Source organism: Cricetulus griseus, chromosome 6 (genome assembly GCF_003668045.3).
Source record: "Cricetulus griseus strain 17A/GY chromosome 6, alternate assembly CriGri-PICRH-1.0, whole genome shotgun sequence".
Taxonomy (NCBI): Eukaryota; Metazoa; Chordata; class Mammalia; order Rodentia; family Cricetidae; genus Cricetulus; species Cricetulus griseus.
Window position 1 is genome coordinate 43474216 of NC_048599.1, and position 22538 is coordinate 43496753.

At 39.9% G+C, this 22538-nt stretch overlaps 1 protein-coding gene and 1 long non-coding RNA gene across 7 annotated transcripts in view; one reads left to right on the forward strand and one right to left on the reverse strand.

Annotated features, from left to right (window-relative positions):
- Positions 1 to 22538, reverse strand: part of Plcb1 (phospholipase C beta 1) — a 678981-nt gene that overhangs the window by 296365 nt on the left and 360078 nt on the right. The gene's annotated exons all lie outside the window — the stretch shown is intronic.
- On the forward strand, positions 12158 to 17155 carry LOC118239093. Its single transcript, XR_004770602.1, has 3 exons — positions 12158 to 12446; positions 16233 to 16316; positions 16949 to 17155. It is a non-coding gene; the product is annotated as an uncharacterized LOC118239093 (long non-coding RNA).

The window sequence follows — 22538 nt, forward strand, 5'->3', positions numbered from 1 at the left end:
CCACAAGAAAATAAAAGATGTGTAGGAGACATCACATCAAAGTTATATGAGCAGGTAAACCCTTCCTGCAGGTCCCACCAACATTCTCTCTGAACCAGGTCAGACAACTTGTTAGCTTCAGGTCAAGTCTCATGGGCATTTCCCCACTCACTGGAACATTACTGCTTCCTGCTTCTATTTTCCTTCATGGCTGGGGACTGAGCCTGGATCTTCATGTGTGCTAGGCAAGTACTCTACCTCTGAGCTACACAACCTACTTACTCTTTCTATACTTTGATGCATTACCACATTATCTCTGGGCTAGTTTAATTCCACTGGCCAAGAAGACATTATTTTTCCAATTTCCTTTCATCCTTTGCCCATGGTTTCCCTTACCAATGTGTTTCTGATAATTCCTTCCTCCCATAGATTAGTTCTATTTCTCTTGTTTCATTTCATGCCTCATTTCACTATTGTTGAAAATGGGACCTGTTGAACATTACGTGGTAATTGCAGACTCACCATCACTCTAGTCCTTAGGTTTGCTATTTCTGTCTGCTGTGGGATGGAGTCTGTTTAGTGATTTTCTAAACATTTTTTATTAACCTACATATCATAAATTTTCTATTGGAGGAGTACAGTTCAGTGACATTAAGTAAAATTACAATGTTGTATTTTCTAGGCATCGCTGCCACCTAGTTATTGAACTTACTCATCCCAAACTGAAACCCTGTCCTGATGGGGGAAGTCCTTCTGTGTATATGTTTGTCTTTTCTATCTCCTGCCCAGATAGCTCAGTCGGTAGAGCATGAGACTCTTAATCTCAGGGTCGTGTGTTCCAGCCCCATGTTGGGTGCTATTTTGTAACAATAACTCTTTCCACCAACCGCCTGATTTCCACTGCCATATTAGGGCTCCCAAATAACACATAGAGTCTTATAGAATCCAATGACTAGGATTTCCCATTTTCCAGCTCTGTCTTAAGTATCAACCATAACCATTTATCTATATATTTTATAAAGACTTATCTTTGCTGGCGGTATGCATCCTCTCTTGCCAGTGATCACATGGTGAGTCTCCTTTACCACATTTCCCAGAATCCTTGTCGACTCTAGCCCCACTTATCTTGCATTCCTATTGGCCAACAGTGCTTTATTTATCAACCAATAAGACAAACATATACACAGAAGGACTTCTCCCATCACTGTCCCATAAACATCAACACCTTATTTTCCTCTCTAACTGGTGCCTAATAATTGTCATTCTTTTGGTATCTATGGATGGGCTTACTCTATATATTCACATAATTGGAAATATACAGGTATGTCTATAATTTGTTATACAGGTATTTATCCTTCTTGTATTGCTAATTTCAATAATAAAATATTTCCAAGGTTTAGCCATTTTCTAGCATGTGTCCAATTTTCTTTACCTTTTAAAGGGTCAATAATATTCCATTTGGTGTACTTATTACATCCTGTTCATATGTGAACCCACTGATACAAATTTTGGTTATTTTCATCTTTTGACTATTGTGAATAGTTATTTATAAACAGGGAAGAGAAAACATGTCACAGCCCCTGTTTTCAATTGTTTAGGTGTATATTCCCAGAAGTAGACTTGCTGGATTAAAAACTGAAAACCCACAATATTGTTTTCCATGGCAGCTGTATCATTTCACATTCCTGCCAGGAACGAACAAAGATTTTCATCTTTTTACATTATAAGTAAGTCTTACTACCTCTTATTGTTTTTACTATTATTTTTCAATGACATCCATACGCTCTACATGCAGTGGTATGTCAACGTTGACATTTCATCCATAGCAACTAATACCTGTGCCTTTTCCCATGCTGTTGCTCATCTGTGAATCTTCACAGATGTATTTACATCTTCATTCATTATTGTCCACTATTGTTGAAAGCTATATTTTATGTTGTGTGCCCCTGAAGTGGATATTCACTTTGTGAATTAGGTAGTAACTTAACATAACTTCCCTAACTGTGCATACATAAAGACACGACACACACACACACACACACACACACACACACACACACACACACACACATTCTTTGCTGCATTTTTAGATTGTCTCCTGTTGCACTCTTTGTTGTTGCTTAGCAGAACTACCTAACATTCTGAGTTTTTGAGATTTCATTTCTTATCGTTATATACTGGTGAGTTAAGATGCAAGAAAATGCTTAGAATTTTTAAGTATCGGTCCTACCTGGGACAATCTGCATAATTGTAGATTTCTCATTACATAGAAGTATGTCTTCAGAGTCATTATTCCTAAAGCAATCCTCTTCTAAACCTCTCTCAGGATTTATGAGTGCCTATTATTTCTACCAACTGTCATCTTTTGCTCTAGGTAGCTTATTTATTTAACTCTCAGAGTTTTTCAGGAATATTTTATACATCAGTTTGATTTGGTGGGAGTCAAGAAACTTCTGTTACTCCTTCTAGAAAGCACAACTAGGGCTGGAGAGATGGCTCAGACATTAAAGGCTAGGCTCACAATCATAAATATAGAAAGCATAAGTACAAGGGCAAATTACTCCTTGGTAATGAAGCCTGTTCTGTGAGGGCACCAGAGTAAAGAACTCTCATCAGGGATACAGTTTCCATGTTTAATAGTGCTGCCACACTGGGGTGGTATATGGCTAGGCTAAGTGAAAATGTCACTGTGCTTAAATTTGGCTGCTGAGTTGGAGTCAGATAACTTCAGTGTAGCCACATGAGTCTTTCCAGAGAGAATCAACTGAGGGCAAAGACCTGTTCTGAATGTGTGTAGCACCATCACATGTTCTGAGGTCCCAGAACATAGAAAGGAGAAGGGGAGAAAGCCAACTGAATGGTAACATTGAGCACTCTGTCTCATGGTCCCCTGTGACGTGAGGAATCAACATCCATGGATATCAAGCTGAAGTGGGCCCCACTACCACAGCTCCATGGTGAGATGGGCAGTATTCCTGAACACTGTGCCCAAACAACCCTGCTTGATGGGTGTTTGGTCACAATAATAAGAAAAGTAGTAGCCACAGTCACAAAGCTCCCCCTCCACATGAAAACGACCTTTTCTTGATTTAGCATATGCTTAACTGCCTGAACTTTTGTATCTTCTGCAGATGATTCACATAATTTTACAGTTACAGAATTTTTGTTGCTCACTCTATCAGGGTTTTCATGGAGGAACAGGCCTTTAGAGCTTCTTTCTCCACCATTTTTGCTGAGTTGACCACTAACCCTCATGCCATTAGGATGTACAGACCTATATCCTTAATAGATCAGGAAAAGGGTCAGGTGTGTGAAGTTTATAATCCAAGCTTTGATATGAAAAAGGCATTTCTGGCAATATCCAGTCACACTCTCTCTCCTTTCCCTACTTTCACCCACTGATTTAATAGAATTGGGAACAACATACTGAATGCCCAAGTCCAGGTCACTGTGAGGCTTTGAATGAGAATGGCCTCCATAGGCTCATGTTTGAATATTTGGTCTCCAATTGGTGGAACTGTTTGGGAAGGATTAAGAGGTATGGCTGTAAATGGAGACTTTTCTCCATCTAGTCTTGTTCCCACTGGACCAGTTTCTCTCTATCTAACCAGGTCCCAGCAGCTGCTTATGAAATAACTACTCAGAGACTTAATATATATTTACAATTGTTTGGCCATTGGCTTAGGCTTCTTACTGGCTAGCTTTCTCTTAATTATTAACCCATTACTATTAATATGAGTATTACCACATGGCTTTGGCTTGCTGGTGATGCCCCAGTCTCCTGACTTCTTAGAGGCTGCATGGCAGCTCCTTCTTATCTTCCTTCTCCCTGCCTCTTTGTTTGGAATTCCCACCTAGATAAATTCTGCCTGTTCATTGGTTGAAACAGCTTTATTTCATCAGTCAATAAGAGAAACAAATAGTCACAGCATACAGAAGGACATTCCCATCATGTGGCCTTATTAGAGGAGGGTATGCCACTGGGGGTGGGCTTTGAGGTTTCAAAAGCCCAGCATTCTTAGTTAGCTCTGTCTTCTGCTTAGAGATCAAGGTGTAAGCTCTCAGATGCTCTGCCATCATGTACTTTAAATCTTCAAAATTATAAGCACAATTACATATTTTCTTTTACAAGTTGTCTTTGTCCTGATATTTTGTTACATTATTAGACAAGTAACTAACATAGCCATCCACACCATCTCCCAGACCAAAGGCATACTCAAAAACTCAAAGACTAAGGCTATCTGCACCACAGGCTAGAATGCTTCACATCATTCAATGTGGAACAGGGCTTGGGATTTTTATGGTTTCAGCATCACATCTCTAAAGAAACATTTTCTAGCCCATAGCTGACCCTAAGTCTTTTCTGGAAAGGTCATGATTCTCCATGTATTTCTTGTAAAACTCTATTTCTCTCTAATGCCTGCTAAGTGTTTCATATAAATGTGACAAATACAAAGCAAGTCAGATATTCAGCTTAATAATAAGGTGTTGCCTGTGTGTGTGTCGGGGAGAATATGGCATGTGCTCTTATCATAAATGTTACAGCAGCAATTTGGGTGTCAGGGCTTCATCAAAATCATCTGAAAAGGTTTGAGTTGGAGAATAGACTATAATTTCCATGTCTGCCCCAAATAATCAGTCACTGACAGGCTAGAAATTCTTATCAGTAAAGATTGAGCCAATTTTCTCTATTTCATAAAAGCACACTATTTTCACAAAGAAACTTTTAAATAACGTTAGGCTTGATTGAAATTGCATGAAAGAGACACTGAGTCACAGGAGTGATTTTTAAATGAAAAGAAGTTTAATAAGTGACTGTGTCTATTGGTAGGTTGGGCAGCCTACCTCTGCAAAGACCCATTGGGTAATAATTAAAGTATGTAGGTTAGCCCCAAGATTGGAAAATTCTTTCTAAGTTAATGGATTTTAGTGCTAGTGCCCTCAGCATTCCTTACATGTACTGAGGTTCACCTTGTCCACATCTTTGTTTCCTCCTGCACTATGATCAGTTTGCCTTTCCCAAGCTCTAAAAAATTAGTTGATATTAAACACAAGAGTTAGAGACACAGGCAAAGAGAACCTTGGATATTCTGCATGGGAAAACATAGTTTTGAAAACTACTTCTCAAGCCAACAGCAAGGAATATCAAATGACAAAAATTTATCAATGCCCCATCAGGTGGTTTAGATAAAATGGAGTAAGTAGGTTTTGTTTAATCTGTGGTTCTAGGGATGGAACCCAGTTGTGTGCATTATGGATGACTGCTTGGCCTGGAACCCAATCCACAGTATCAATCCTTGGGAATGGTTTTAAAGGTTTGACATTTGCTTTAAGTCCCTAGACACATCACTCAATAGGAATATGCACAGCCTACTGGTTTCATATGCATAAGATCTTGTCAAATTTGAATTTAATTTCAGAACTAATGGAGAAAAATCAAGATAGTATTAATATTGTCAAGTAGGAAATCAGGAAGAGTTTTTTTTCAGACCAATAGCACTTTACTGATATATACCTAACAAAAAGACAATGCAAAAGTTTCGAGGAAAGCACAAACTTGAGCCCAAGGTCTTAGAGCATGCTAGGCAAGTGCCCTGCCAAAAACTACATTCCAAAACCCTAGATAATACAGATATTAAGTATATCCTGCCTTGCAATTCTACAACCATATGTGACCACATGATCAGCACCCAGACTATGTATAGTCGTTTCATCTGCCCAGAAAGATTCCTCTGTGTTCTTTTTCTATCAACCCCCCTTGCAGTCCACATCTAACTGATAACTTGTTTCCAACCACAAAAGCATATTTTGCATTTACTTGGGCTCTATGCAAGTAGGATCACTGGTTTAATTGCATTGTGTCTCCTTCTTTAAACTAGAAGTTTTTAACCTATAGGTTGTGACTTCCTTTGGGGCCAAATGACCCTTTCACAGGGATCACCTAAGACCATTGGAAAACACAGATATCTATATTACAATTCATAACAGTAGCAAAATTATAGCTATAAAGTAGTAATGTAAATAGTTTTATGGGTGAAGGTTCCCATAACATGAGTCAGTGTATTAAAGGGTTTGTAATGCTAGGGGGGTTGAGAATCAGTGCTTTAAACATCATGATATTAAGAATCATGCACTTGCTTGCTTATCAGCAACTCATTCCTACATACACTTGATGAGTAGAATTCTACTGTCTGAATATAACATAACCTACTTATTCCTTCACCAGCTTGTGGGGATTTCATTTTTTTCCAATTTGGGGTTAATATGGAAAAAAAGGTATTGTAGACATTCTTTTGCAAGCCATTAAATAGATACATGTCATCTCTTTTAAGTAATACTAGGAGTGGAATTGCTCAGTCATAAGTAGTATACATTTAACTTTATTAGATAGTGCCACCAGGCCCAGTAGCACAGGCCTGTCATCTCTGCTATTCAAGAAGCTAAGGCAAGAGGGTCAAAAGTTCAAGGCCTGTCTAAGCTGAGTTCAAGGCCAACTTCATACCTTGTGGAAATAAAAAGGCCTGGTAATGAAGTTCAGTGAGAGGGTGTTTACCTCATATACCTCATACATGTAGGTTCAATCCCCAGTGCTATGGTGTCTTAGTTATTGTTCAGTTGATGTGAGAGAGACACCATGACTAAGGCAGCATAGAGAAGAAATCATATATTTGGCGGCTTGCTGACAGTTTCACAGGGTTAGTCCTCAACCATCATGGTGGAGAGCATGGAAGCAGACAGGCATGGTGTTGGGCAGTAGCTAAGAGCTTATATACTGGTCTCCTGGCAGCAGGAAAAGAAAGTAAGACTGGGCCTTGTGCAGGCTTATGAAATTCCAAAGGTCACCCCCCAGTAACACACCTCCTCCAACAAAGCCACACCTACTCCTATGAGGACAGACCTCCTAATCTGTTCTTTACTTCAAATTCCTCCTACTGGGACCACACATTCAAATACCTAATCCTATGGGGGACACTCTCATTTAAACCACCGCATTCTACTCCCTGGTCCACACCAGCCATTCTCATTCAAACCACCCCCACACAGCAAACAGAAAAGAGATACTGCCTCCAAACAGCTTTCCCAGCAGGTACACGATTTCACATCACCACCACAGAGGGTCTTGGTGCAAAATTTGGTCAGTACTTGGTGTTGTTAGTATTCTTACTGTGCTAACTTTTAAGAATCTCAAGAGTATTCTATGGTAAACTGCTTCTTGAGATTATAGACGAATTTACTATGAGCCCTGATTTGGATTCATTTACCTGAATCTTTCTTAACTTCACTGTTGAATCTATTCCCATACCTCAAATACTGTCAGTAGTCATATCAGTAAGAATAAGGAGTTAAATAATTAAAACCTCCTATGTGATGTTTGTGTAGAAATAGCTGAATCACAAGAAAAGTAACTCTCCTAAGAATCTGTTTTTAGAAGATAAAGGGTCTTTAAGAGTTGATAAGTAAGTAGGCCTTTAAAAGACATTTTGGGGTATCAAATGCTTGTGGCATCTTAGGAAATTCTTCCTTCCTATAACTGAAGCTATGCTGACATTGTTTATTCCACTAAAAGTTCAACAGCAAATCTAAACAGTAAGAAACTCTGTCTAAAGCCTGCATTATAACAGCAGAAACCAAAACACAACTGTGAAATTGCCCTTTTCACACTTGTAAGAGTGTGCTTTTTGGATTTTGTGATTACTTTGTCCTGAGAAAGCATAAAACACATTCAGATTATAAAGTTACTGTGACTGACAACTGATTTGCCTGAAGAGCTCAGTTTGCAATTTCTAACAAACTACACCTGATAAAAAATTCAGCCCATGTCAACTTTGGAAAAAAGTATCCCAGTTTACCTCATTCAGTTGGCATTGTACAAAAATTAACAGCCATATTGTTATAGAAATGTTGAACTTAATTTTTTTTCCATTTGTACAGGGGTAACGCACTGTATTAAATATGTAAGGTCTTAAAAAAAAAAAGAAGGGATTTTGAGAGTCGATCCCATGTGAAGGGATGCTCTCTTGACCTGGACACATGGGGAAGGGCCTAGGCCTGGCCCAGGATGATGTGGTAGACTTTGGGGAGCCCCATTTGAGGGCCTTACCCTGCCTCGGGAGTGGAGGGGGGATGGCTAGGGGCAGGTGGGATGTTGGGGGGGTGGGGAGGGAGAGGGAGAAGGGATTGCCATCTGAAGCAAGCTTGTTCCTAATTTGAACTAATAAAATAATAATAATAATAATAATAATAATAATAATAATAATAATAATAATAATAAAATAGATTTGTTCAGGAAAAAAATTTCAGCCCAGTTCTTCACGGAGCTATGGCTATGGCTATGAAGTACACAGCTTTCAGTTATTGTCAGCTATATCAAGGACATGTACCGGCAACAGATAACATTTGGACATGTGTTCCATGTGCATCTCCTAAGATTTCCCTGAGTTCCTAATAACACTTGGAGTTGGTTAATATATAGTACCTATAAAATCCACTATGAAACTCACTATTGAAGATCAACTCAAGGGGAGATAGGTTTAAGATACACTTAAGCACAATAATTAAAGGAAGATGCATTAACTCAGTTACATAATATTGTAAAACAGTAATTTAGCAAAACAAATTTGTGAGTGATTTGTAGTAAAATACAGTAACTAATATTTTATGATATCCCATTGAATTAAATTACTTCCAGTAATAAGTTCCCACTTACTATGGGAAATATAGAACTATGGCAATAATGGAAAACTAACTTTGGAATTTAATGGATGCAATGTCTTGGTTTCTGTTCTTTGTCTTTTCCACTTCTCATATACTGTTACAAAATCTGAATTACTAAACAGATAGGTATATCTTCTAAACTGGGAGAGAGGGATGGAGAGAAAGACAGAGAAGGAGGAGAAAGGAGGAAGGGTGGGGGGTAAGGGATGGTCAGGAAGGCCGTTTTGTTGAATTAGTCCTTGAATTAAGAAATCAGAGACAAGAATTGGGACAGAGGGGAAGTAGGTTTGATGGACGGCTCATCTTTTAGCCAGAGAAAGTCAGGAGAAGTAACAGGAGTGGAACACACAGGGTTTTGAGAGACAACTTAAGAATTTTGGTGTTTTAATAAAACACCAAATAATAGGGAAAGCTATTACAGGGTTTAAGCCTGGGGTTTACTTGATGTGCAAGCTAATTAGGAAGCCGCAGTCATTACAGGCAGAGAAGAGAGATGGGTGTTAGTGGGGTTACTGGAAAAAGTCCTGGGACAGACAAAATTAGATAAGTTCTGGAATAAAGTCAGGAAGAATAAATCCTGAAATAAAATTTCAGGACATGCACAGTATTAGATATGGAGCATGAGGAAGAGGGAGATGTAAAGTGTGACTAGCTTACACAGCTGGAGAGACGGATGTTGCCCCTCAGAATGAGAAGGCCAGCCTATCTCCTAAAATGAATTTGACATAAGCCTCCACGCAGGACTCATTTCCCCAGTCTCAACCTGAAGTTACGAGAGGTCAAAACTGCTCCAAATGTGTGGTGGACAATGAGATCATTGCTTTGATGATACCCACACCTGGAGATGCTATAATTGCTTATTTTAAAAAGAATGATGCTGGAGTAGGCTGTAGGGCTTCAGTGAGCACAAGAAAGAGCCATATGAGGACAGAATGAGCATGAAAAATAAATTGCTTGGTGCTCAGGAGCCCAAAGAAACAATGAGTTGACTTTACTACAAGTTTGGGGAAATGAAAAAGTCCTATGAAGTGACAGTCTGCCACTTTGGATGCCTCAGAGAAGTATGCAAGTTATTATTCTTGGAAATGCATGCATTTGTTTTATCACTGGGCCATTTGAACCAGTAACTGTTAATTAAAGCAAACTGTGAAGCGCAATTATAAATTTCAGATACATATAGAAAATAGATGGCAGAGTAGAGATACAGACAGGCCATGGTCAGAGACAAGCTTCTAAAGAGCACGACTGAGTTCAAAAGAATGGCAGAAGAAAACCTTACTCAGAAATAGATATGAGATTTTCTTTCATTAAGATTCATGGTACTAACCATTTCTGACAAATACATAACTTAAATAAGACATGGCTAAAACACATGGATGCTAATTTTAGCCTCAAGCCTAAGGCTTATCAACTGTATGGTGAATATACTTTTCTTTCCCTTAGCAAGACCTATTGAAAGGGGTTTTGTATTTTGCCCATTGAATACCTGTAGTTTTCAATTCTTCTCCTGATTGTAAAGGCATGGCCTGGGTTTTATTAATGGCTAACCTCAATTGTCAGATTTTTAGATTGAGAATCTATTTCCTAGCAGATTCATAAATATCTCTCTCTGTGTGTGTCTGTGAAGGAATGTGTATGGAGATGAAAGCATGAACTCTGACCTAATGAGTGACCCAATGGATTCATACTATGAGGCCATTATTGGGAAGTGGTGGAAGATGGAAGAAGTGTTCTGGGTTCTCTCTCTCTGATTCCTGTGTGTCATGATATGAGCTGCCATGCTCCCATGACCATCATGGATGGGACTCTCAGAAACCATAAGTAAAATAAACCTTCATTCCTTGAGTTATTTCTGCCAGTTATCATTGTCAGGACGATAAAAAGTTGAATATGGGTTCCATGTAGAAACTTGGTTGTATTTTGGGAAATGCAAGAAAATTCTGAACTATGATATGTTTCTGAAATACAGTGCAGGCTCTGACTAGTGAGTATGTCGTAAATTAGCAAACACAGCTACCGAAGAACTCATGCAAGGAGCTTATTGGAACTGGCATTAGATAGTGTTCTGTTAACTTGACACAAACTAGAGTTATATGAGAAGGGGAACCCTCAGCTGAGAAAATGCTCCCATTAGGCTGGCCTCCAGGCAAACCAGGAGTCTATTTTCTGGATTTATGATTGACATGGGAGGGCCCAGCCCACTCAGGGCAGTGCCACTCTTAGACAGGTGGTCTTGGGTTGTGCAAGGCAGCAGGCTAACCAAGCCTTAAGGAATTAGTCAGTAAGCAGTGTTTATCCATGGCTTATGTTTCAGTTCCTGCCTCCAGCCATTTTCCTGCCTTGAGTTTCTACCCCAACTTCCTTTAAAGATGCAGTGTGATTTGAGAGTTGTAGATGAAATAAACTTGTTGCTTTTAGTCAGCATTTTATCAGGACACTAGAAAAGTAATACAGTACCCGTTAGAAATGACTGTGGGAAAATTGTCTCGGTATTCTATAGACATTGCAAGATTTTGCAGAAACACGGCACAGATCTATACAATGTTAAAGATGGGAACAAATTCATCTTCTTATTGATCCCAGCTAGAAAGGCAGGTCTGTGGATTGTGCCTGGCTCTTCAGTTTTAAGTTTCTTTTGTCCAACTGCCTCCTAGATTTTTGCAATGTTTTGGTAATTTTTTTGTTACTGTTTTCAGGCAGGATCTCATTCTATAGCCCAGACTGGCATGGTACTCACTATGTAGGCCAGGCTAGCCTAAACCTGAAGTCAAGGTGAGTCTTGAACTCTGAGGAACACACTCACCTCAGGCTCAAGTGCTGGGATTGTAGGCATGGCAACCACTATTGGCTCAATTTCTCTTGAACGGAGATTCTGCTACCTTTGCCAAGAGACTTTACCCTTTGAGGCATAGTTTCTGCATTTACAGCTCTAAAATGGTGTTATTTTTTCCTAAAAAAATCATTCAGAAGATATACTTAGAATATTTGTAAATATGTGGAATGTTGAAATAATGTCTATCAATATTAGCTGTCTTATAGTGTCATGACTTTCATAAAATAAACTAAGTACTTCCACCTAGTGGGCTCTCCCAGGGGTTTTTACATGGGCTGAAGATCCAAGCCATATTAGATTTAATAAGAAGAACTTTCTTCTTATTATTCCCCAAATCTAACTGCCATGCTTTGACACCACTTTTGTTTATATTTGTGTGCCCTGTCAATCACTACACATTCAACACTGCTTAAAGATGTAATTCTCTGCTTCTCAGCCACTGTGTTTGTTTTTTAATTATCTCTCCTATCCCAGCCTCTCTGAACATGATTGCATAGCCAACAGCTGCCACACTCATCTTCCATTGAGAAGCCCTGACTCATACCACACCCCTGCTTCCATCCATCAGCCCTGAGTCATACCACACCCCTGCTTCCATTGAGAAGCCCTGAGTCATACCACATGCCTGCTGACAAGCTTTCAGGGGGTTCTATTTCTATCGAAGAAAGACAGCACCAAAAGGCGTCCATGGTCTTGTCCTCACATCACCTCTACCAGTTTGATCTCTCATGTCATGCTTGAGCCCAGACACAAGGTTTCTCCTAGCCAAACTGGCCAGCCCATCCATCAAGGACTGCTTGTGTGCTCCTGTCCTATTGCATACTCAGCCTGTTTCTCCACATGTGAGGTCCATCCTCTTCTCAGCCTTCTCACTACTTGGCATTCACTATACCACTTCCCTCAGAAGTGTTTCTAAGAGGTAAGACTTTTTTGAAAGAAAAATCATTTATAATTCCATTTCCTACATTTTTTTTCCACATAGGGCTTTGCATTTGAATCTCTCCCTCTCTCCCTTCTTTCCTTCCTTCCTTGCTTCCTTCCTTGCTTCCTTCCTTCCTTCCTTCCTTCCTTCCTTCCTTCCTTCCTCCCTAACATATACATCCTAGATTGTCATCTCACTAACAACAAAGACTCTGTTTGGTTCTTTCTGGAGATTTTTCCATATCAGTGCCAGATCCTGAAAGAAAAAACATGTTATGGGGTGAGGGAGAAGGTGCAACAGATGAAGACTTACTGACAGGCAGCAGGGATGGGGACTAGTGTCCAGATAAGTCATGTAAATGCTACATATAGAGTGTAGCCAGTGCTCAAAATGTAGAGATGGGCTCCCCAGAGCAAGATACCTTGGGAGACTACCCTTCCTGGTGACCACTGAGCATCAATTGATAGAGCCTGACTCAATGAATGAGTCAAGAAATGGCCAAGAAAAACTCTTAGCATCAACCTCCAACCTATAGAAACACACACACATACATGTGCAGCTACATCACTGAAAGCCCATCCCAACATGTGCAAGAGCTCATGAAGGCTGGAATCCTGGAGTTCTTTGCTCTAGTGCAGTGCTCAGTTAGCTCCATAGGTCAGAGTCTCCTCGTCATCCCTCACTGCTTGCATGACCTTGGTGAGGAAGGGCCTTGTGCATGTGGTAGTAACTTGCTGCAACAAATTGCCTCCTTTTAGATCTTCCTGAGTTTCTTGTTGTCGTTTAGATTTGTTTTTATTCATACTTGTGTGTGTGTATGCTATGTGTGTTCCATGTCAAAGGATGACATAACCCATGGTGCAAGTTACAGGTAGTTGTAAGCTGCCCACTGTGGGTGCTGGGAACTGAACTCAGGTCCTCTGGAAGGCAGGGAAGTGCTCTTAACTTCTGAGCCACCTCCAGCCCTGAGGACTGCTTGAGTCTGGATGAGCTTCCCTTCAGAGTGAACACACCCATACACACATGAACATGCATACACACAGAAACACCACACACACACATGTATATAAACATGAATATACACAGAAACACCACACACAAAAAAAGAAAAGAAAAAGTGTTACTTGATACATGAGTAAAAATCTATATATTGTAACTATTTTGTGACTTGCAAATTTAATTCACATACCCATTTTGTCTCCCTTCATCTTACCTTTTACAGAGAAGATGGCTCTATCTAGGGGACTCTATTATACTGAAAGTGCTGCACCTGTCTCAGAAACACTTCAGCACTTGACACAACCCAAGGTTGGCAGACATACCAGCATATCTTGATGCCACAAGATTGGATAAGCAGAGAGTTTCCAGCTCTTTGACCTGGCTGCCATGACTGCAACTCAGAGAAGGAGACTTTTTTTCGGCAGTCCTCATAGGTACACTGTGACTTCTCATTTCCGAGCACGTTACTGATTCTTAATTTATACTTGACACTTCCCTTGTAATATGGGAGTGTGTGCTGCCTCTAGAAAGGTGAGGGCAGTGACTTGTCCAGGTCCTGAAGGGAGGCAGGAGTAGAATGTGTATCGTAGGCAGTTTCACTTCACCATCAGTCTGAATTCCACACGCTCATTCTGAAAATGCCCTGACTTTGGGGAATGCTTGCTAATCCATACACATCCCCGATTCTAGCTTGCAAACAGGTTTCAGTTCAGCGATTTCGTCTTGAAATGTGTGTTCTCCCTCATGCTCTAGGTCTTAACACAGGTCTTGCTGTGGTTCCTAGAGTGGACTGGAGTGCCTGTAACAAAGTACTCTTGTGATCTCCACATTCTTAATAGCTGCAACTAACAGCATCAACTGTGGCTAAATTTTTTCTTTTAAATAATTTGAGTTCTTAATCTTTCTCCTCTATTTGCAGGAAATTTGCACATACTAGAATAGAGCCATTGCAGACTACAATGAAGTCACAGTATTCTTTTCACATACATATGTGCCCTGTAGCCTATGAGTGTTTTCAAAGCCTTTTCCTTTTTTCATATATGCTAAATAATTAGAACTATGTTCTGTATGTGCTTTGCATATTCTTCAGACCTCCTATCTCATTCACACTGAGAATGTACATGCTTCTAATGTCCCCAGAGCCCTGCATAGTCTATAATAACATATTTCTCATGTTATCATAGACAAAGCTCCTCTAATTTATATTAGTTTTCTCTCCCTCTTCCTCTCCCCCCCTCCTCCCTCTCGCCTCTCCTCCTTCCATGTCACTTATCTTCCTTACTTTTAGGTTTATAGCACTGGGGATCTGAATGTACTAATTTCTCTTTAAAATTAATTTCTGTATATATTCTAACATGAACAGACATCCCAGGGGATATTGTTTAAAAATGTATATTGATTTAGTAGATCTAGGGTAGGGTCTAAGATCCTGCATTCCCAACCAACTGTTAGACTACATCAATGTGCTCTGATTGGTGAGTGACTAGATAATTTATCTACATTAAGAGAGAAGAGCCTTGATCTGTTTTTGTTTTTTTCTTAACCACTGTGTTCTGTGTTCTCAGTGCTTAGATTATGTCTGCTACATAGTAGTTGCTCAATTAGCAATCAAAGATAAAGGAATGCATACATTTTACTTAAATAGAGAGAAACACAAAATGGCTTGCTTGTTACATATGGTTTTCAGTGGCTGACTTTGCAGAGACAATCTGGGGAAATCAATGAACTTCTCTGAGCCCCAATTTCCTGATTTGCACAAAGAGTTCTACATATCACCTTTCAGGTCCATTGTACCTTAAAGCATATGACTCAGTGAGTTCATAGGAATCAGAAATACAAGTGTTTTCCAATCAGCTGAAAAGCAAAACAATTGTGCAACTATGACAGAGGCTCTAGCCTTTGTCTGAAAAGCTACTTCTCTTACTTTTCCAGAGCTTTTCCAGCTTGTTGGCCTGGCTGCTATGGATGCAACTTCGAGAAGGAGACTTTAGCAGTCCTCACAACTATACCATGACTTCTGATTTTCAAAGCACATCCTGGCCCTTAATTTATACTTATCTCTTCCCTTGCTATTTGGGTCCCTCCCTGTTCTCAATGATCTCTCCTTAAAAGCCATGGACATGTGTTTTTCAAAACAGTTGGGTGCTGACAGTTAAAAAGAAAGAAAGCAAGCTGCTAGGCCATATTCAAAGTCATGAAGGATCACAAGCAAGCTGACAGAATAGCCAGTGAGATTTCTGACATGAGTGGGAAGTTACTGGGGAGAACAAGGGGGCAAGACACTGCTTAAAATGAACCAGAGTGCCTGTCCACTTTGCCAGCCAACTACCAAACTTCCTGCTGACCTCTGATTTTACATCTTGCTGGCTGAAGCTCAGAGTTCTGCCCTTTCTCCATAGGCAAAAGATACCAGGTGCCTGAGGCCCTAGGAGACTGTATTGTCTCTAAGTTCAAATCTTTGAAAGAACAGGTCATGGAACCACAGGAGTCCAGAGACCTATTCATTTCTAGGCCATTTACTTAGCTATTTGGAGAGAGCACAGCTTGGCAGAGGGAGAAGAAGAGCACCATTTGAGGCTGCTGGATGAGTGAAGTAAACGGCCCTGTGAATTGAGGGAGCCTTCTGGGATCCTGCTCACATTGCAGGCTCAGTCTATTCACAGTTGTACCTCTGATTGGGAGGAAAATCACTCACAGCTGGGAAATGAAGACACATCTGTGTCCTGTATGAGCTGAAGTCACCTCATTCCTTGTTGTTTGTTCCAAATTGTACCACTATTCCAGATCATTTGCAAATGAGAAGGGAGAAGTTTGAAAGGAAAGTTACAGCTCTTCGCTCTTTGTAGCATCTGGATTGGGATACTGAAGGTGAGTACTGACGCATTTATCCTTCCTTTCCTGTGCCAGTCACTGAAGCGAGGAGTGAGTTAGCCATTTTACTTGGCAAATACTCAAAAATAAACATGTTTTTCAAAAGAAAAGTAAATTCTACACACCCCGAGAAGGCCATATCCACCAATCCACACGTCACCATCCCGTCTCCTCCTTTGTTTACTGACTTTCAGGGTCAGCCATCCCATGTCCTTTTATAGAGTGAGAGAGAGAATGGACATGGGGCTTTTTATGTGAACACAATGAGAATGTGGCATATGGTTCTTTCCCACATGCATGTTATCTTGAAGCATTTCCCAGTGCTTAATCCTGTGGTGCCCTAGTAAGACCCTACTCACTGCAAATAGAAGGAACTGTAGGAGACGTGGCAGTGGCTGCCCCTTCTGTCCTTGAAAGGAAGGTTCTGTTTACACTTCTGTCCCTGTGTTTGTGCATATGCCACAGACCAACGTTGCAATGATAATAAAAATAATATGCCTCATTGGGAGTGGTGGAAGAATTATTAAAATAAATAAATACAGGGCATTAGAGCTCCAAGTCATTGGCTTAGAAGAGCTGGGCAAAAGGTTATAATTTCTTGAGTCAAAACCAAGTCCTAACTTCACTAGATCAATCATGGGAGCAACAACACTGCCTTTATTCACTGTCTGTCAACAACGTGGAACAGGTGGGAATGAGTCTCATCATTAATTATACCTGACACAACCTCAACCCTGCCTTGCGTCAATAGGAGTCTGTGAAGAGGTGCTCCAGCGGTTTAGAAACATTTGAAGGGAGATTTAAGACATCAGGTAATGTGAAAGACGGGAGGGCGTGAGCTGTGGTGTGGCTGCTGCAAATAAACTGCCGGGATGATTTGTGTGAAAGGGCATGTTGAGGCAGACAGGGACAAGGGGCAGGCTTTCCAGGCAGAATGAGCCTCTGATCGCTGGCTGACAAAGTGTTTGCTTTTCTGTTTTCTAAATTACGCAGGAAGCTTTCCACACCATGATTTATGGTGGAGTAGGGTTTCAGCCACCTGTGGGCCTCGGAAAACTCTGCAGAAGCAGGATGTTTTCAGAAAAGTCTCTCCACATCAAAAGCTAGAGAGGTGGGGCATTGCTCCATCTTCCAGACAGCATGGCTATGGAGAAAATGAGGGAATATTAAGTCATAGCTCATTCTTCAAGACCATTGCTAAGTGATGACCTTTTCAGGCCAAGCCTCAAGCCTCATTTTATTGACTATAAGGTGTTCCAGGGACATTTCTTGAAAATCAAATCCTGTTCATAAGCTATGTGACCACTGTCCTGAGTTGAAAACTAAAGTGAACTTCACTTATTCTTTTAATTTACTTTTTAAACTGACACATAAAATCATAGCACTCCTTCATCTCTTTGGGATACTGTGTGATATCTCAATGATGCACACATTGTGTGCCACCTATGTGATGGTAAACACAGACACCTCTCCAAATTTGCCATTTCTTTTTGGGCAACTAAACCAATTGTTATTGTTGTTTAATGGATTATTCACTGATTACTCTGTCAACCATTAGGTTAATGTACGAGATTCAAGGGAGCGAAAGATTGGCTGATATAACTTCCGACCTCAGGAGTTCTGCCATGATATAGAAGACATTTGCCCCAAGCCCAGTGAAATAAGCATTGAATGTTCTTACTTCTGTTGAATAACAATAGCATTGATGTTCTATTGTCACTTAAATAAGAAAAATGAAAAGAACCATGAATAGAAGGGGGTGAAGAGGGAGGGAGGGAGGAAGGAAGGAGGGAAGAGAAAAGATCTATTTTTTTTAACACATATTGTCCTAAGTGCTATTAAATACAATAATGTAACAGCAAACACATTTCTTATTCCTTGTCCTCTCAGAGATGGATGTTGGCTCCTTAGTCCTTTTCAATTCTATGTCCCTTGTATCAGCACTGCATTCGAAATAGTCACTAAATACAAGTGGATGGGATGACTAAAGAATGGTAATGTCCAGCCTTGGAAATGGATTTTAAAGCTTGTTTGAACTGCTTCCAAAAATCAGAGACAAATAATTTTAAATTACTTTCTCCAGAGCCTTGCCATTATCAAGAGCCCATATTCTTATAATTGGTCCCTTTTGCCATATGAATCAAAGAATATGGACAATTTTGGCAATCCTAAATTCCATTACTTCCATGGTTGTGATGAAAAAAAAGGGGGTGTGGTGAAAATATTCGACGACTTTTTAAAGATGTGTTAATTGACATATTGTAAAACTGAAAACAAGAACGGAAACTTTAGCAGAGCCTCTATTCATTATCTCATTTGCAGTTCACCAACAGGGACAATCACAGTTTGATGTCAAAAGTCAGGACTGTTTGACATCATTGACATTAAAGACTCATATATCAAAGGAACACAGTAGAAAGAAAGTAAACTAATGTGTCCTGGTGGAGCTGTGGCCACTGTAGCAGGCTCCTGGCATGCTCATGGCAAGTGGGTCTTTTTGAGCATATTCTGTTGTGAGAATCATTGCAAATCATTTGATTTTATACAGTGTACATATCCTAACTGCCATGACTCTTCGTTTATTAAACACAAGATTAACTGAATCCACAGAGTGCCGATCCTTCAATTCAAACAACAGATTCAATTTAACACTTAGACTGGGATAAGAATTTAGTTAGCTAGCAAAGACAAATGAGGGTGGGGGTGGGGTGTCACTCAGCAGTCATTAGTTCCTGTTGGCTCAGGGGCACACCAAAGAATTCTATTTCCCTTGCTTCTCCAGCTTCTCTACAATCACACATAAAAGGATGGATATCTGAGCTTGGGCCCCCTTGTTTCAGTAGGAAGCAGTTTATATCTTATCTAAATTCCAAACCAAATATTAGTAATTTCCCCCAATTACTAATCTTACACCAAAATACTATTACTGGCAAACTGTAAGCTTCTACCTATGCTCCATTCTCTATTCAGACTGATTTCCATGACAGAAAACTAAACTGGTGGTTCCAGCACAACAGTGGTTCATCTATAGTGCACTATAAATGGCTAAGTGCTATTACTGAGCTCCTGCATCCTACAGCTGGTTGGCCTCTGTACTTGTATCTTGTCCAGATGCTCTGTATCTGTGTGCCATAGGTATGGGTATCTTAGTACCAGTTTTCTGAGAATGCAATTTAGTCCCACATGAAGTCACTGTGAGTGCCCAGATCTGCAGCATTAAGTCATCAAAATTCCTTATGCTATTGTATCACTAAACACTTATGGGCATGGCGATTTCTGGATAAGACTGTACATTTTTCTTTTTAAAGTCCTGAAAAAAACTAAAGATTTTTTTCTCACATAACTATGTAACATAGCCTTTTCATATTGACAGGACTGACCGGAGAAATGGTAAGGTAAATGGTGAGAGTGATGGAAATAGGCATGTTTGGCAATGGTGTTCAGAATGAAGACTATTTAAACCTAGTGAGAAATAGGGATGGAAGTCTGATGATAACTGTTGAAGTGGTTGCCAGTTCTGAGACATCTTAAGAAACTTCTCTTGGGCTTAAAAGAAGTTCCGAGTTTTGTGCACTCGGTGTTAGTGAAGATGTGTTTGCTTCTGTACACAACTGTCTATAAACGAAGGGAAGGACATCACATATGTTTGCAGAAATGGTGCCTGCTCTACCTGGCTGACCCCTCCCTGTGTTATGGTCAGCATAAAATTCAAATGTTCCTTATTGTGATGATAGCCTATGTTTAAAGATGGCTATCTTCAAATCTTCCTCTCTGTATTGCACGGCACTCTGGCACCCAGAGAAGGTCTGTGCTGAGTCCTTGAATGTGGTGAAAAAGATGCTCTCAAACTCCAGATCCAACAGCTAAGAGTCTGCCACTCTTCTTCTTAGAGTCTGCCCCTTTCTTCTTAGAGTACCAATTTGTCAGACAGGATACTCTGCTATCCAGAGAGATTTCAGCAAGAGCACTGAGGCACCAGGCACAGAAGTGATCATGTGAGATGCCTGACTCTGCTAAACCTTGCAGAGTACTTTAGTTGCTACCACCATCTCACTGTGGCTTTGTAGGAGACTCCAAATGAGAACTCAGCAGAGCCCAGCCAACCTATAAGGTTTGTACCTAGCCCTCTTGGTTGAATATAAACAAAATTGATATCAATGGAGGAGGAGAGTAGAATACATACACTGATAGACTTCAGAATTTGCAAACCAAATCCACAAAGTCTTCCTAAAATACTCAAGAGAGAGGATTCCCCACATTTCATTCTGTAAATCCATGAACTATCTTTTACTTAGAAACACTTTTGTATAGTTAGTAGGGTTTAATTATTATATATTATATTAGTCACCAGGGAGAGGAAGACTTCACAACACACACACACACACACACACACACACACACACACACACACACACACACACATATTTGAAGAGATGGGCATGCCAGTGAACCACAGATGACTACTGTACATTATTTCCATGTATTCCAATGTCACATGGTACCTAAAAATATACATAATTATTATGTGTTAGACAGAAAACACTTAAAAAGAAGCCAGCTAGTTCTGTGCTTCAGTAGGAAAAATAATAGTCACAAATTAACTATAAACCAATCTAACAGCTTTTCAAAGATGTGAAAATTAGAAAAAGAAATCCCATGAGTCGACTATCTTTCCATTCCTGCCATTGGTAGTTCTTCATTATATTTTTCTCTGATCATGAACACTCTATTTTACACCCTTAAAATTATAATCAAAGGAGGGTCTGTTTTACTGGCATCTGGAACTTGCATAATTACAGAAGAAAAAACCCACAGCAATAGAAAATCAAAATTTCCCTAAATGAAGGAAAAATTACAAAGTCCAATAATATTATGAAATGAAATGCATCCATCTTGATGGCCTTTTAAGACCTGTGTAGTAACAGCATGTGACTGCAGCTTCACCGGCTTCATGGCAAATCTGCCAGGAGCCACAACACGTATAACAATTTACATCCAATTTAATTACAGAAAATAGTTTTCTAGGTTGAACCCTGAAAGGCTGTGAACTTTAAAGATGATCCTTTCTCTGTGGGATGACTATACTGTAATTGCCCTTGGAAGTCTTGACATTTGGGGATGGGTAAGTCCTTGCTGTGGGGCACTGTCTTCTGTGAATTATCCCCTCAGCAATGGTAAAAAATTTTCTCACTTCAAGAAAAAAATAGCCCCAATCAATGAACCTTCTCTGATTCTTTATATTATTCTCTTCTTTATCATTATAACTAAAACATATTTAAACTGCAGATGATTTTATTAAAAATTTCCCCAACATAAACATAATTTCTATGTTAAAGGGAATAACATTTGCATGGCTTTTGCATGTACATCTAACTTTTCTTTCCCAAAAGTCATTATAAATACACAGTATCCCATCTGACTACAGATGTGGGTATATTTACTACATTATGGTGGAATATAAAATTAATGAACAGTATAATAAAATCATGTCTCATCAATATAACAAATTAGGATAACTTAAAGCATAAAATGGTTAGCAATAAATCTGGATGGACACAATCCTTTTCTAAAAAATATAGTTCTAATGGTTTCATTTTGGAAAAGAAATGCTCTATTGTATGCAACAGAAGGGAATGGAGGACGTGCCAGGAGCCCCTGACCTTTCTGTCCATATGGCTTAGCTCTTCACAGGCCAGATCTCTATTTGAATGCAGAAAGCCAGTTGAGAAACTCACTTGTGAGAGGGAGATGGGATTCTTCTTGGTACCCCATGAACATCAGAGCAGACTCACTAGTCTTTGGACCCTTATTTGCACCTACCAGATGGGCAACTCACTATGACCTTCTTTTTTTCCCCATTTCTTTTTCCTAAACAACCTTCAAAACCCCCTTCTTTAGAGAAGCAAAGAGGTAGCTGTTTCTTTCAGTAGTAAAACCAAGAAAAAGGCCATCTTGCCTGCAGGCCCCTCTCTTGGAAAGCTTGGAGGCCCTCCTCTGATGGAAACATGACCTCAAGGGATTCAACTCCAATTCTACAAAGTTGAATGCATATTGTGGAAGACTCCTCCAGGCACTGATGCAACTTTGGGGTCTACCAGTCCTGCTGAAGACTGGTCTGATGCATACCAGACCTGCTCGGGGGTGAAGTGATCACTCTAAAGCACTAGAAAGGCAAAATTTGTAGTTCCCAAGAAACTCCCAATCCAGGCAGCTAAAGAA